This window comes from Chrysemys picta, chromosome 7 (genome assembly GCF_011386835.1).
Source record: "Chrysemys picta bellii isolate R12L10 chromosome 7, ASM1138683v2, whole genome shotgun sequence".
Taxonomy (NCBI): Eukaryota; Metazoa; Chordata; order Testudines; family Emydidae; genus Chrysemys; species Chrysemys picta.
Window position 1 is genome coordinate 13,463,216 of NC_088797.1, and position 15,092 is coordinate 13,478,307.

Below are 15,092 nucleotides of genomic sequence, written 5' to 3' on the forward strand. Positions count from 1 at the left end.
GGTGACTAATGATTAGGGGCCATGAAAAAAAAATCTTATATGAAGACAGATTGAAAAGATCAAGATTTTGTAATCTTAGAAAGGAGATGAAAAGAGGAGATGACAAGAGTCTATAAAATAATGAATGGCCTAGAGAAAGAAGATGGGGAATTTTTGTCCTTGTTTTGTACACAAGAACTAGGGGAAATTCAATGAAGTTAAAATATGACAAATTAACTGATACAAGGAAATACTTTTTCACACAATATGTAATGAGTTCCACAATCTAATTACTACAAAATGACATTGAGGCCAGGGACTTAGCAAGATACAAAAGAGGGATCGGACCCTTAAATGGATAACAACAATATCCAGAATTATAATAGCGTTAATATAAATTTTATAGTGATATTAAACCTGATGCTTTAGGACTTCAGCCTATCCATAACTAGTAAAGGTTAAGAGGTTTCTTGCATTTTCCTCTGGAACGTGGTGCTGGCCACTGTCAGAGGGTAGATATAGGATTAGATGGATCACAAGTATGATCCAGTATGGCAAATCCTATGTCCTATGATTATCAACTCCCCTGTATCCTGACATGAATTCTCCCTAACCAGTCATCCAGCACTCCATTGGCCTGAAAATCACATCTCCATGGCCAATCTCTCTTGGGAAGAAAAGCCATCCCTTCAGCCACACTCCTGCAACTGGATCCACATGAGACCACACACAGACTGACTGAGGTCAATGGAACACCAAAAGGCTGGAGGCATGTGGATCAGATTGCAGACTTAGAGCCTACACATGAAATACTAATGAATTTCTGGTGCAGCACTTATGATGGAAAGTGACTTCAAGTGCCTGACATTTTAAACTTTTGCTAAAAAGACAGCATGGCATTTTTGATGGATGGTTAAAGAACCTTTTTTTCTTTCCGTCCCCAGTATCTCCACCATTTTCTCCCTCTTATCTGCCCATTTTTACTACCCACCCTCACTGTTTTTTTATCCCTGTAGCAACATGCTTTCTGAATTTAACGCAATGGCCACAGACATTGTTTTGTTTTTCAGTGAGGTCCTGGATGTGCACAGTTGGTGCATGAAGTTGATTTCCATCAATAGGCCCCACTAACCAATCTTTGGAAAATCCGTGACCACAGTCACCTATGATAAGTGTTTCTTTAAATACATTAATTCAATATTTTGTTTTCCATTTAAAATGTTTACAAGTAGTAAACTATTCCACTGGCACTAGACTGTATATTTATTAGTCAACTGCTGACTAATAGGCTTTATTATGCAATGAGTTTGTATCTCTTCTTCACATGACATTTAGAAATGTCAGCACCTTATCATGCCAACACAGTCTGAATGTTGTGTGTGCCTGTGTTTAAATGTATTTGCTTCTGATTTACATTTTTCCATACATGTTTTATCATTCAAAACTTCCCTTTTGTGCTGAACTCAAATGACTGTTGAACTTTTCTTTTAATAACTGAAATAATGAGGTGGATAGTGTTAAAATGTAATCTGAAAAGTTCACAGCAGATAATAGTTTTCTATATAAATGTGGTTCTTTAAGTACTAAGATCTAGAGGTAGATCCTAAACACAAGTAAAAATAATTTACAGCCCTTGAACTGAGAAGCTGCAGTCTTTTCCTGTGCTGTTTTTTTTTTAATGTGTTGAATTACAAATTACAATTATAATGGTACCATTCATTTTCAAATTACATCATTTCTATTATAAAACCCCTAATTTCAGGGTTTGGAAATTCAATCATAAAACTTCGCTTTGGACTCAGACATGGTATACAGGCATTTTTGTTCAAAGAGTTGGGAAGACATTTGGATGTCTTGGATGAATGCAACAAATACAAAGAAGACTGGATTCAGATGCTGTGTTGCACATTTTAAGATTAAAAACAGTCTTTTGCTTTTACAACTCTAGTTTAGGGTAAAATCCTGCACTTCTTAATTCAGGCAAAATTGCCACTGACTTCCCTGGAAGTTTTGCTGAGGTAAAAAATGCAGAATCAGTAGTGGATTTAGGTGTCTTCCAAAAAATTGTATCTTGAAAAGTGAGTGCAATCTACATGCTACACTTTTATCCATGAGCAGTAGGGACATAAATATGAACATCTCAAGGCCGTATGGAGGCTCTAAGGATATGAAATGAATTGTTTGGTTTCCATCTGTGACAGATATGGCCATTTCCTGCCATATCCTTGGGAGACTTTACTGAATTAAGTTGAAATATCTTTTGGGATCCATTGTATTAAATAAATGGTTTATATATTATTGTTGGCCAGGATTGTATCTAATCTTGCAGGGGGCAGATCTGACAGATGTAACACCTGGGGGTTCAATGGAGTATATTGAACAATGTGCTCAACAATAATGGACTTTTGAAACAAAATGTTTAAGTGCTTTTCTTGCGGAATATGTAAAGGGAGGTGAATGCAAATTCCCTACTTTGGGCGAGGCAAAAAACCCAGCCCTTTGAAGCTACAGCCTGAGGAGTGAGGAGTCTGCTGATCACCATTACCTGAGGCCAAGATCAATGGCTCTAATTGTGTAAAGAAAAGATTGAAATATTCATGGTGGTTCTGGTTCTGATTTGGAGAAAGCTATGATCATATAAACATGGGGAAAACCCAGTTGTGAGTTTTGAAGGATGGACAACTACCGGAACTCGAGGTTAGAGTTGGGGGTGACCTCTGGTAAGCTTTATAGCATATGTGAAGGGGTTTCATTGGCTTTTAATATGTTTTCTTTGTAATGCTTTCACCTTAAGAATAAATGTACTTGCTTATTAAGCTCAGTGTAGTAACTTGTAACTGTGGGCAATTACAATGTTCATAACAAAGCAAAGTGCAGATGCTGGCCTTTCAGATGGTCTGGCTCACTGGGGATATCATAGTGTAGGCAAAGAACTGTGCAGTCTAGAACATCCCCAGTCTGGAGGGAGAGAGATCAAAACAGGTGATGGCTGAGGATCTGGGAACCTAGAAAGGGTTCCCTCAAGGGACCATGGAGGAGAAATACATGTGCTGTTGCCCTGAACTGTGAAACCATCCATCTCCTAATAGATAAATGTCCACATTACATAAACCCTCCACCATAATTGGCATCTCTTTTGGCCAGAGGCCAAGCATTGAATCAATTTGGAGAAAGGAAAAACTCCTTCACTTTTAGAGATGATTTCTGAAATAAGGGTCAAAGCACATTGGCAGTACACCAAGGTGCTTCTTCCATTCCATCCCTTTTCATTGATGGGACTTCAGCCTCCAGGACTTTCAATCCAGCACCTCTTCATCAGCCCTAAAATCACTTAAAACATTGTCTAAAAGATTTATACTCCTAGGATTCAGTGCATTAGTGCCATAGTCTTTGAAAACAGTACCATTTATGTTGTCACTTATCTGTGAACTCTAGAATATTTACACATTATGCTGCAGATAATGCTCCTGCAGAAGTTTGTTACAGTCTATTGCTTTTTAAATCTCCTTTAAAATGCATATTTGGAATGTAATCTCTAAATGAGTGTGAATAATTATTTACATGAAAGGAGCTGCTGTGGCCAGTATATGAGAATTGAAAATGCATTTCCTTTTTTTAGAGCACTGTTAAGAAAACCCACACACAGGATATTAACCTACATTGCACCAGGTAAGCAGAGTTGTACAAAACTTGCTTTACGAAACTGTGAATGAGCTAAATCTTGACCTGGTTTCGGGCTGTCAAGGCTCCTTCCCCACTCTGAACTTTAGGGTACAGATGTGGGGACCTGCATGAAAACTTCTAAGCTTAATTACCAGCTTAGATCTGGTCCGCTGCCACCACTCCCAATGTGCTAATTCCCTTCCCTGGGTAGCCTTGAGAGACTCTTCACCAATTTCCTGGTGAATACAGATCCAAACCCCTTGGATCTTAAAACAAGGAGAAATTAACCATCCTCCCTCCTTTCTCCCACCAACTCCTGGTGGATCAAGATCCAACCCCCTTGGATCTAAAAACAAGGAAAAATCAATCAGGTTCTTAAAAAGAAGGCTTTTAATTAAAGAAAAGGGTAAAAATCATCTCTGTAAAATTAGGATGGAAAATAACTTTACAGGGTAATCAAACTTAAAGAGCCCAGAGGAACCCCCTCTAGCCTTAGGTTCAAAGTTACAGCAAACAGAGGTAAACACCCTAGTAAAAGGTACATTTACAAGTTGAGAAAACAAAGATAAAACTAACACGCCTTGCCTGGCTGTACTTACAAGTTTGAAATATGAGAGACTTGTTCAGAGAGATTTGGAGGGCATGGATTAATGTCTGGTCCCTCTTAGTCCCAAGAGCGAACAACCACCAAAACAAAGAGCACAAACAAAAACCTTCTCCCCACCAAGATTTGAAAGTATCTTGTCCCCTTATTGGTCCTTTGGGTCAGGTGTCAGCCAGGTTACCTGAGCTTCTTAACCCTTTACAGGTAAAAGGATTTTGGAATCTCTGGCCAGGAGGGATTTTATAGTATTGTACACACGAGGGCTGTTACCCTTCCCTTTATAGTTATGACACGGGCTTTGTTACAAATGAAGAATTCACCCCTAGTTCATTTTAAGTTTCTGAACCCAGAATTGGTTTCAAGCATATCAGGGCTTTGTTTTGAACAAGAAATGAGGTAAAACCATGGGTTTGTGTGTGAAAATGCTGTTTTATCTGAGTTTTGCTTTGACTTTTTTGGGGGATCATTTGAACCTGCGACTTAAAGTGAAACTCATGGGGTAGGAGCCCACACAGATCAAAACAGAGGAACATATCTGCACAAATCCCTGTTCACTGCAACCATTGAGCTACAAGAAGTGCTAGAATTAAAAATCCCCCGAGGAACTAGCAAATACCCTTTGCCTACTAAAGACAGCCTTGGTATTTAATTAAAGGTCAAACAGAATTGTACTGCAAACCTTGGGGATACTTTGAAGTAGTTACTTAAGACGGGGTTACCTAATGAAGGCTTCAGTGTACAAGTAAAAATCATTTTCAAGAGTGACACAAGCTTTAGGATAATGAAGCTACTGCCAAGTGAAGTTGGGCGGTGGGTTCTGCATCCCTAATCCTGAGGCTTCACCCCAGCTCTCATATATCTTGTCCTGACATTTTGTCATAGAATAAACCTCTCCAGAGCCATGCAATTCAGGGTATGTACAATGAAACTGCAATGAGGAGGAAGGAACTGGATATGCAACATGGTACATATGTTTGCCAGACTCCTTAGGTCCTCGTTTATAATTCTATATCTGGACATGATAGAATGGTTAAGGATTGTGCCAGCTTTTACATTTTACTTGGATTGGCTTGCCAGCATGTGTTGCAGCCTTCATGGTAATTAAACATAGGTTTTGTGTGTTTAATTACTATTATCATGCTATGTACTCTTCTTGTTATGATGCCCTGAAACTGGTATTCTGATTGTAATTGTACTAGATGATTGACATAGCTGTGTGCTTCTGAAGGTTGGTCTGTAAGGCATTGGCCAAAATGTCAGCCTTATTATTACAATTGATCTTAAAACAGTCTGCAAGGCAGTTTTGTAGCTGAATTTATCATCCTGTCTATGAAATATTTTAGACTATTTTCTAAACAGAATGCATCTGAATTTTGAGCTAGGGCCTTTGATTTGTGACTGCTTTTGTCCACCTTTGACTTTTTCATGAGTTTATTTAGAACAAAGCAGGTGGGCTTGTTCAGTGATGGGTTATAAAATATGCACGGAAAATGTGCACGGGTGAAATGCTGCTTAAGCAAGTAATCTCTTCGCACAGCTGTCCCATGATTTACCTATTGCACATTATTTGCTTTTGCTCACCACCCAATTGAGGGGATGTGATGTATTTCTCTGGTGTTTGCAAAGATGTTGCATGCTCAGCTGGGCTATGATGATGTATTCTACACATGTCCTTTCTGAAAAATTCGGAAGCATTTTCAGTGTTGATTTCCCTTAAGAGTTATTATACCCCACACAGATTGGCAGTGCAGTGCCACAATACCTGGATTTATGAGGTGACCTTGGAGACACAGGCACTCCCAAATTGAAAGCACTCGGAGCTAAACCTGAAATATATATATATATATATATAGGATTACTGAGCACATGTTACCATTGTATAAATCAGAATGAGATTATGCAAATAATAAATAACATTTATGGAACAGCTCATGAAATACAGCACTAGAATTCAATCATGTGCTGGTCAAAGGCATGCCTCTCACATCTACCAGATCTAGCTCCCATCCAATCTCAAATCGGGAGTTGATTTCAGTGGAAGCAGGATTGTGTCCCTCTTAAATTCACTGTGGGAGGCTGATTCATTTTATTGGATTTTGAGTCTGTTTATTTAGATTGTGCTCATAGATGCTGAGCAATGTCCATTCCCATCAAAGACCATGGGGGATGCCCTCAGGATTGGGCCAATAGCAGGGATTTCGGGGGTGGGGGTGAACCCTGATACTGTGTGATTCTTTCTTAGGTACTGGGAAACTCACACATGCTAACGTTTTCCCGCCCTCACTGCCTTTTGTAATATCCCAGGCAGTGCAGTCTGAGAATGCTAAATCCCTGCAATTTGTCTGAGAGAGCTCTCCTGCTTTCAGACAGAAAACTGGTCAAGTTGTTGTTAGGATCCTCACTCTCCTAGCTGTTTGGGAAAAGTCAATTGATTTGTTTTTAAAGCCAGGAGCTGTTCCAATAAGGAGGTGCTGATAAATGGCAATGAAACTGCAGAGCGGAAGCATGTGGTGTGCAGACCGAGGAACAGCAATAAATGCAAACCCAACCTGCACTAATGTTAATTGTCATTTGGTTTATATCAATGTGCAGTTTATTAAACCATAAAGCAAGGCAATGTGCATAGAGAGCTGCACTGGAGATAATTAAATATAATCAGAGTTTCAGTTAATCCACCAAAACCCAGGAGATGCACAGTTAAGGTTAAACACCCTGTTTGCACTAAAGACACTGCTTGCACAGTCATTAAGAACATACACTGAATTTAGATTGCAACTCAGGTGTAAAGGCGGGTCCCACCTACAGCTTTAAACACAAATTTCCTTCCTTTTTATGTCTTGAAATAACTTTGGATCTCTAAGTAGCTGTTGGCTTACTTATTTGTAACAGCTAGAGGCTCTAATCAGGATTGATATCTTCATGGTATCAGATGATGTACCTACACACAGGGAGAGACGGTCTTGCTCCAAAGAGCTAAATCTGCATAGAAAACAGGTGCAAAGGGAAATGTAGAGGGATATACCATATCTGCAAAACAATCATAGTGATGGAAAACACCATGTATGTTCTACTCTTCTTGTCTGAGTTGATTTTTCTTTGGGATTTTTTTTAAGTGTGTGATGAGGGGTCAGGTTGGGGTGACGAAGAAGGCATGCAGGTAGGGATGGATACATAGGAATAAGGGAATGGGAAGGACAAAAGAAGAGGACTAGGGAGATTGAAGGTGAATGGAAATAATGGCGAAGAAAGGCTGGTGAGAAGCATGGAGGGCAAGGAGAGTGAGGCTTGGAGCAGAGCAAATGGCCAGTAGGTAAAATAGAAAACAACATCCAGAGTTGTAATTTACGAAGTCGGAATCTGATGAAATCACTAATGTTCACAGGTGTAAACCAGTAGGGTGCTGTGTGGGCTTCGTTCTTTGCTCCTTCTGAAGGGGATTGCTTCTGGCTCTTGGGCTTGCTTAGACTGCAAGAGCTGCTACTTATACTTCCACTGAGACCAAGAGGGTGGGGAGCATGGGCTGCATGGGCAGAGCTGGTTGAAAAAATGTTGACACAACTTTTTCTATCAAAACTACCATTTTGAGTGTTTCATGGAATCCACAGTCTGGCATTTTGGGCACTGAATCAAGCAGAACAGGGACTTAAACCTGAGTCTCCCACTTCCCAGCCAAATGCCCTAATCACTATTGGTTATTTTGGTGCCTGTTGCTCTCTCTCTCATTTTCTCTTGTTTCCCCATTAAAATTTTTGAAATGTCTCATTTTTGTTCCTATGTAGGAAAAAAAAACAATTTGCAAAATGGAATTGTTGTTTTCTGGCCACCCCTATGCCTAAGGCATGGTGCGCAGGCATGTGCTCTTATGATCATTAGGTCTTGAGGAGGGAGCACAGGTGGGGGAAGGAGAACCAGTTGGCCTCACCCCTTGCCCCCTTCCCCCAACCAGTAGGGGCATGCTGCTGGGGTAAACTTTAGAGTTTTTCAAAGTACATCTTGTCTGAATAGAATCCAGGCCTTTTTATCAACATCAAAAGAAAAAAACATTCTTAATGTTCTGAAATGAAGCCTCTGAGTAAAAGTAAACAGAGAAATAATTTTTTGTTTTGCTTTTTGTTTTTAAATAGGGTGGGATCATAGACTTGGAAGAACTTGATTTTTATTTTTTTAATTTCCAAGGATAATATCTACATTCATTTTAAGCATTTAAAAAGATTATCTATTAAAGCCCACAATTTTGCACAACTGTGAAAATTTAAAGTATTTTTTTAAAAAAATTATTGATATAAATTTTCACAGTAGTGAGAAATTAAGGGTGTGTGTGCCAGGCAATCATTATTTTAATACCAATAAACATTGAGATTAAAAAGTTAAAGCTTTATAATCATTATAACACAAATTGTCACCATCACACATCAAAATATACCAAGTAAATATCTTTAAATTAAACTCATAAGTTCTCAAGCAGCATTTTCCTTACTTTGCCTATCTGTAAACAGCACTTGTCAGCCATGGAAATATTTTTTGTCCCTTTGTGTATGGTGAAAGTGACATTTACTGATAAAAATCTTAACCCCTCCAAGCCTAACTTAGTCCAGTGGATAGGGCATCAGCCTGGGGGTCAGGAGCATAGGTGTCTATTCCTAGCTCTGCCGCTAAACTACTGTGACTTTGGCTGTGTCTCCACGCTGCAAAAAGAAACCCTGCCACAGCCAGTCTCAGAGCCTGGGTCTATAGTGCAAAATATAGCCCTGTATATGTTCTGGCTCTTAACTGGGCCAGGGATGGGTTTTAGAGTTCCAGCCCATACAGGTACATGGCTATTTTTAGAGTGAGCCAGAGTCTGTGTAGACCCAGGCCTCCAAGTCCTGTTGGAGGGGTTGGTTGGTTGTTTGCTGTGTAGACAGACCCTAAGTCACTTCCTCTCTCTGGTCCTCTTTCCCCCCTTTGTCTGGTGTGTTTAGACTGTAAGCTCTTTGGGGCAGCACCCGGCAGAACGGGGTCCTGATCGGGGTTGTGCCTCCAGATGCTACTGTCACGTCAATCATCATCAGTGACTCCTTGAAAGCCTTTTCTCTGCAAGGGAGAGCGGAATGACTCCTTCTGCAGCAAAGTTGTAAACCCGGCAAGCAGTTGTAATGGAAACAGCGACTGAAAGTGCGCTGGAGCCGTGCAAATCTGCCTCCCTCGCATCAGGGGCATGTTAACACGCACAGGGAGGCATTGCAGCCAGGAACCTTTGCACCGTTCCCCGCACGGAGGGCAGGGGACTAGGAGGAAAGGGGTTAATGGAGGAGCCGCGCCGCTTGTAGTTAACACACACGCCTGCTCTTTAATTCTCTCCTCTCCCCCCAACCCCCCCACGGGCGGCGAAGGCTCAGGTTTTGGAGGGTGGGGTTTGCTCCGCGCTCCCAAATCTCTGACGTTCAATGTTACGGCCAAAGGCGGCTCGGTTTAACAACATACCTCCGGGCTGCACGGCAAACCGGGAAGGTAGCGCTCGGGCAAAGGACGCTCGGCTCTTCAGCTGCACAGAGCCGAGGCTCAGAGCAGCCGCTGCCGGGCGGGGGGAATCCGACTGCGGCTCGCAGCCTGCCGGAGCCGGCTGGAAGGTAAGCCCGGGACCGGAGCAGAGATGCTGGCGACGCTGGGAGTTCAATGCACCGGCTGACTGCGGCGGGGGAGTAGGGGAGGGCGGTGTGAAAAAGGGCAGGAGCGTTCAGAGGGACCGGAGCTCTGGCGGCGATGGGCATCGGCTGCCTTGCCCGCCAGCGGATCGGAGCTCCCGGGGCTGGGTTGGGCGGGCTGCCGGGGCCGGGCGCGCTCCGCAGACGCGTGGCTCTTTGCAGGCGGGTCAATTGCGCCCTGGTTGGGAGGCGGCTCTAGCCCGTTCTCGTTGCAAGGGGAGGGGGGTAAATAAGTTTGTTTGTTGCCGGACGCGCGGCTTCCTCCTGCCGCCCGAGGCTCGCCCTGGGGAAAACCGCCCAAGTCGTGTAGGGTAGTGCCCCCAGCAGCCCGCTCGCCCGTGGCCAGGCAGCATTCCCCGAGCAGTTGTGCTGGACGCTAACGGTCCCGGCGATTTACCTCTATCCCGGCTAGGAGACTTTTCTGTGCACTGAACAGGTTTGTTATGGGAGGGCAGCGAGCGGACCCGCAAGTGTTTGATCCTGCGGTTTCACGGCGGGGAGGGATTGGGAGGCAACATCACGCAAGGTTCTGAAGTTGTGTATTTGCAAAGGGACTTGTGAATTAGACTAAGGGCACACTTCCCGGTTGTCTAGTCTGTATCATTCATCTCCCCTTAGCTGCCCAGCCCGAGCCTAAGCTGCGGGCTTATCCGGAGAAGTCAAGGTTTTCCGATCAACTTTGCTAGATAGCGGCTATCTTTGCAGTCACCTTGGCAATAAAGCCAAGACGGCAGCACACAGGCGGTATGGCTCAGCTCCCCGTTGGCGATAAGAGACAGCGGAGCAGTGTGGTGGATCGCGGCGAAACAGACACTCGGATGATCAACCCTGAAGGGAATTGCGTTAGTTCTTCCTAATACTTCAGGGCGTGGGGCAGAGCTGTTAATTTATCTCCCTTGAAGCAAAAAGGGATGCGCTAGGTCCCTGACATTCTGCAGCCCTGCGAAGCGAAACCGCGTAGGTGCAGCAAGTTAATGTTTCGCAGAATGCCAGGCTCTCTTCTCTGATCTTCGCAAGCCCAAAACGAAACGCACGACAAAGAGCGATCAAGCCAGTGTCCTTGGGGGATTTTTTAGATGCAGAGTGCAGCTTTCCGAGCAATGGGAGAGGAAAGGACCAAGCCCAGCGTGTGTAGGGGGGGGGGGGGGGGGGGACCTGCTATGTCGCTATCTAGTAGAAACGTATGCATAACTTTTGCTTGTTGTAAACGAGTGTTTCTTGGTGTTTAGGGGTTTGGTCTGCGCTTGCTTTCCAAGGGCTGATGTTAGCTTTCCGTGTTCTGAGCAACATAATGCAGCATGTTGTTTTACTTATCCCAGACAAGAGCGACTTGCTCTCTAACCTACAAATTAAACGATGTTGCTTGCATAACAAGTGGAATTAGTTGGTATCTTACATACTAATTTTAGATCACCTCTTAGAATAAGTGAAAGCAGATTTCTGCAGGAAGAGATAAAGGCAGGCTTTTGCCTAAGGCAATGAATTTGTTTTTTTTCTTACTGCATAAAAGAGAGTAAAATATTAAAGAGCTAGATGCCACAAGTATTCATATAAAATTATTCCCTCTCTTAATGAATTTCATTTTTGTATCTGTGCTCATTTAAAAAAAAATCTATCCTTATATCTTGATGTGGTTCGTAATCTTTATGCTAACAGCTAAGTTACTGGAGTTATATGCAGTAGAAGTTGATGCAGGCTTCATATTAAAACTGTCACCTTCTTTTTGAAAGCCTTTATTAAATAGTTATTGGTTTTTTCTTTAAAAATCAAAACACCTGTTTTCACTGCTGGGGATGCCACAGGGCATAAGATCAGCATGTTTAACAAGGCTAGTTTGCCATCTGAAATAATCCACTCATTTCTCTAGCTATTAGTAAATCTTTCCAACATATCCTTCTATGTTTAGATGTCCAACTCAAAACTAACAGTAAAATCTGGTGCTGGGTTGGGGGGGGGGGAGGCGGCGTGTAGGGAGAAAAATTCCTGGTGCTTCTGCTACTTCACTTTGCAGGAAACTTTGTGTTTTCTCTTTCTGGGTTCATCAAAGCTTTTGTGTCCTTAAATTGCATTTGCCAGTTACTGAATCTGCCTAAATAGCTTCTGAATAATCCCTTAAAGTCCCCCCGTTAATCTTCTACCATAACTATTTATTTTATGTGGATAATCCCCTTCCTGCAGTAGTTCTATTAGTTTCTGTACTTCCTCATTTAGAGGTACGTAGGCAGCTAATTTTCCCCAAACTCCTGATTTATTTTAGGCAATGGCTTCCAGTGGTGAATGCACTAGTATATTCGTTTCATCTTCACAGCTACTGTGTGCACACCAAAAGCAAACTAAGGGCATGATCCAAACACCACTGAAGTCAATGGGAAAGATGTCCATTGACTTTAGGAGGCTTTGGACCAGGTCCTCAGTGAACTATGGCAGGATGAACTCTGAATTTGTAGGTATTTGTAAATAATTGTGCATGTGCTCAGAAAAAATATTAATGTTTCATGTTTGAAAACAGTACCCATTACATGTTAGGTTGTATGACGATCATGCTTAAGTATTGCATAGTGAAACCACACACTAAATGCCTGGATTCCTAAAGAGCAGTTTGATTTGAATGTATTCAGATGAGCTGGGATGAATAGAACTGAAGAATTTGGAAATCTCTTGCAGTTTAACTTCACAGCTCTGTTCTAACCTCTTTCATTTTCTGGTGCATAAGCTTTTCTTGGATCACTGAATGTATCTGTTTAGATGTGAATGGCAGGAGTGAAAGAGCTTTCCCTTAACTAGAGGAGGGCCAGGGAATTTTGCCTTAGCATAGGGAAATTTAATAGTAAAATGACACTGAGTTCCTTTAACCATGAACTTGCATGACAAATCCAGTCATGTGCTATTGATATTTGAAATTCTGTACTGGAATTGTGTGCAGCCATTCGGTGCCTACATATGTTGTGATGTGACACCAGTTGCAACTAGTGGCCTCTAGTCCTCTTTCCCATGACTCGAAGGAAGGGTGTTTGACTCATATCTTTTAGTAATAACTCAGGACAGCACTCTTTACGATGGCTGGTCTTTGAGATTTCCACCATCCTTTGCTATTACTGGCTTATTTATATTTGTAGTCCCTCTATTGTTCGTTTTCTGAATGCTGATGTTTTACTGTCAGCTGAGAATCACTTGTGCTGGAGTCGGAAATAATAGCACTGCAAGCCAGCAGACAAGTGGTGTTGCTGAGTTCAAACAACTTGCAGAGTGAGTGTGTGACCTCCACAACACATACGCCTCTCAGTCACCTGGAAGCAAGAACATCTATTCGTTCCTGAACCTGAGTCTCCTAGATGGATACAAATGTTTGCTGTTGATCTTCAGGTTTACTTTTCAGTCTTTTTTACACTTATGACACCGTTGGGTTAAAATTCCTATATTTTATTTTTTAAGATGCAGACAGATTTCCTTATCTATGTTATTAGTAACACTTGTGGGTATTAAAAACACAAAACTCATTTCTACCATCAACATAATGCTGTTAATGTTTTTTCATTATTCAGCTGCATCTGTTTCACATGCCATTGTGGCTGGGTTCATGTTCTGGTTCCATTTAGCTATCTTGGTCTTGATGTAAACTCCTAGTGGAAGACACGGCACAGGTAGTTTTCACCTCAGTGTAACTAGTTGAAGTCAAGACTGTGCCCCCACCCTGCTGGAGTTCACATCCACTAGTTATACTGAGGAAACGACCTCTGCCTTGTAGGAGGATCTATAGATATATCTCAATGTAAGTACACGTAGCATAGCCCTACACTAGCATCATGCTGCAACATTTGGGTTTCAGACACTGCTGGAGAATATTAGTTCTTTAAAAATAAAATATTTTAATTAGAATCATAGAGGGGACCTCAGGAGGTGATTTAGACCAGCCCCCTGTGTTGAGGCAAGAACACGTAAAATTAATTGAAATTAAGAATAATCACGGTCCTATTTCTGATGATGATGGATTTTGTAAAATGTGGCTTTCTTACCACACCTGTATTTGTGGCCTAAATTGACCTGATATTGTCCCTTTAAATATTGTTTCTAACTCACTTTCATGTTAGCTGTGATCTGCCACTTACAGCTATACACGAAAGTGGTGGTAATTTTGAGAAGTGTTTGGAGAACCAGATGGGAATTTTCCTTCAAACACAGGAATTGTATACTGTTTGTTGCTGCATGAGTGATGTCCACCTCTGGTGCAAAGGTAATCACAAACACAGGAAAGTAACATGAATCACAGGAAATACACAGATGTCAGCTTTAAAACTCGAAACCAGCCAAAAGTATGAGTTGTACACATTCTTATTGTCATCTGTTACAATGGTTATATGAATGTTGTGATGCTAGTGATTCATTCTTTTGATTATTTGTTAGATGAATACCTAATGATGACTCCTAACAAATCTAATGAGTTACATGGCAGTATATAAGCACTTTCCATTCCCTCAATAATACACCCCCCACTAAAAAAATAATAATTGGGGATTGTGATGAGGTGTTCACCCCACACCAGTCTTGAAAGAGTTAGGGTATGCTAGATGGGCCAATTAACAGCATAGGCTGCACCTGGAGGGAAGCCAGGGCTCAGTAATGCTTAATTAAGGATGAAGCTAACCTAGGCAGGAGCAGGTGGGACTTCAATAAAGCTAAGAAGCTGAGAACAGAAGGGGAGCAGCTGAGAAAAGTAGTCTGCAGTCACTCCCTAACAGGAGAGAGATGTGTTGGCAATTACAGGGTCTGGCAAGAAGCCAAAGGAAGAAGTAGCCACAGGGAGTGGAGGAAGCTCAGATGGGTGGTAAACCCAGAGCTGCTAAAGGATAGAAAAAGGAAGTAAGACAAAGCATGGGGCAGTAGCAATGAAGTCTGGGATCATAACTGTAGACTATAACTGCAGAGCACAGAATCCCAGGGCTAGAACCTGGAATAAGGGGTGGGCCTGGGGACCCTTATCAGCTGTTGGGGAAGTGGCACAGCCTTGGATGTAGGAGAGAAGACTGCCTGGAATGGCAGAGGGACAGCTTGTTCAGAGAAGCATTGGTAGACCCTGGAACGCAGGGACTATAGGGACCTGGCCAGAGGGTCAAGTCACAGAGAGTCCTGGAGGGCGAGGTTGAGACAACAGGCTGAGCGACCGC

General features: G+C 42.3%; 1 protein-coding gene across 14 annotated transcripts in view; it reads left to right on the forward strand.

Moving 5' to 3' along the window:
* The first annotated feature begins 9,536 nt into the window (after positions 1–9,536).
* Positions 9,537–15,092, forward strand: part of CNTN4 (contactin 4) — a 657,650-nt gene continuing 652,094 nt past the window's right edge. For 5 of the 14 annotated variants that reach the window (XM_065550810.1, XM_065550822.1, XM_008168074.4 and 2 more), the window contains exon 1: positions 9,717–9,855. The gene's annotated coding sequence lies outside the window, so the exon portion shown is untranslated. Of the gene's footprint in view, positions 9,856–10,150; positions 10,367–15,092 lie in introns of those variants that run through there. The other 9 variants (XM_065550814.1, XM_042849912.2, XM_065550819.1 and 6 more) reach the window with 8 other exon arrangements.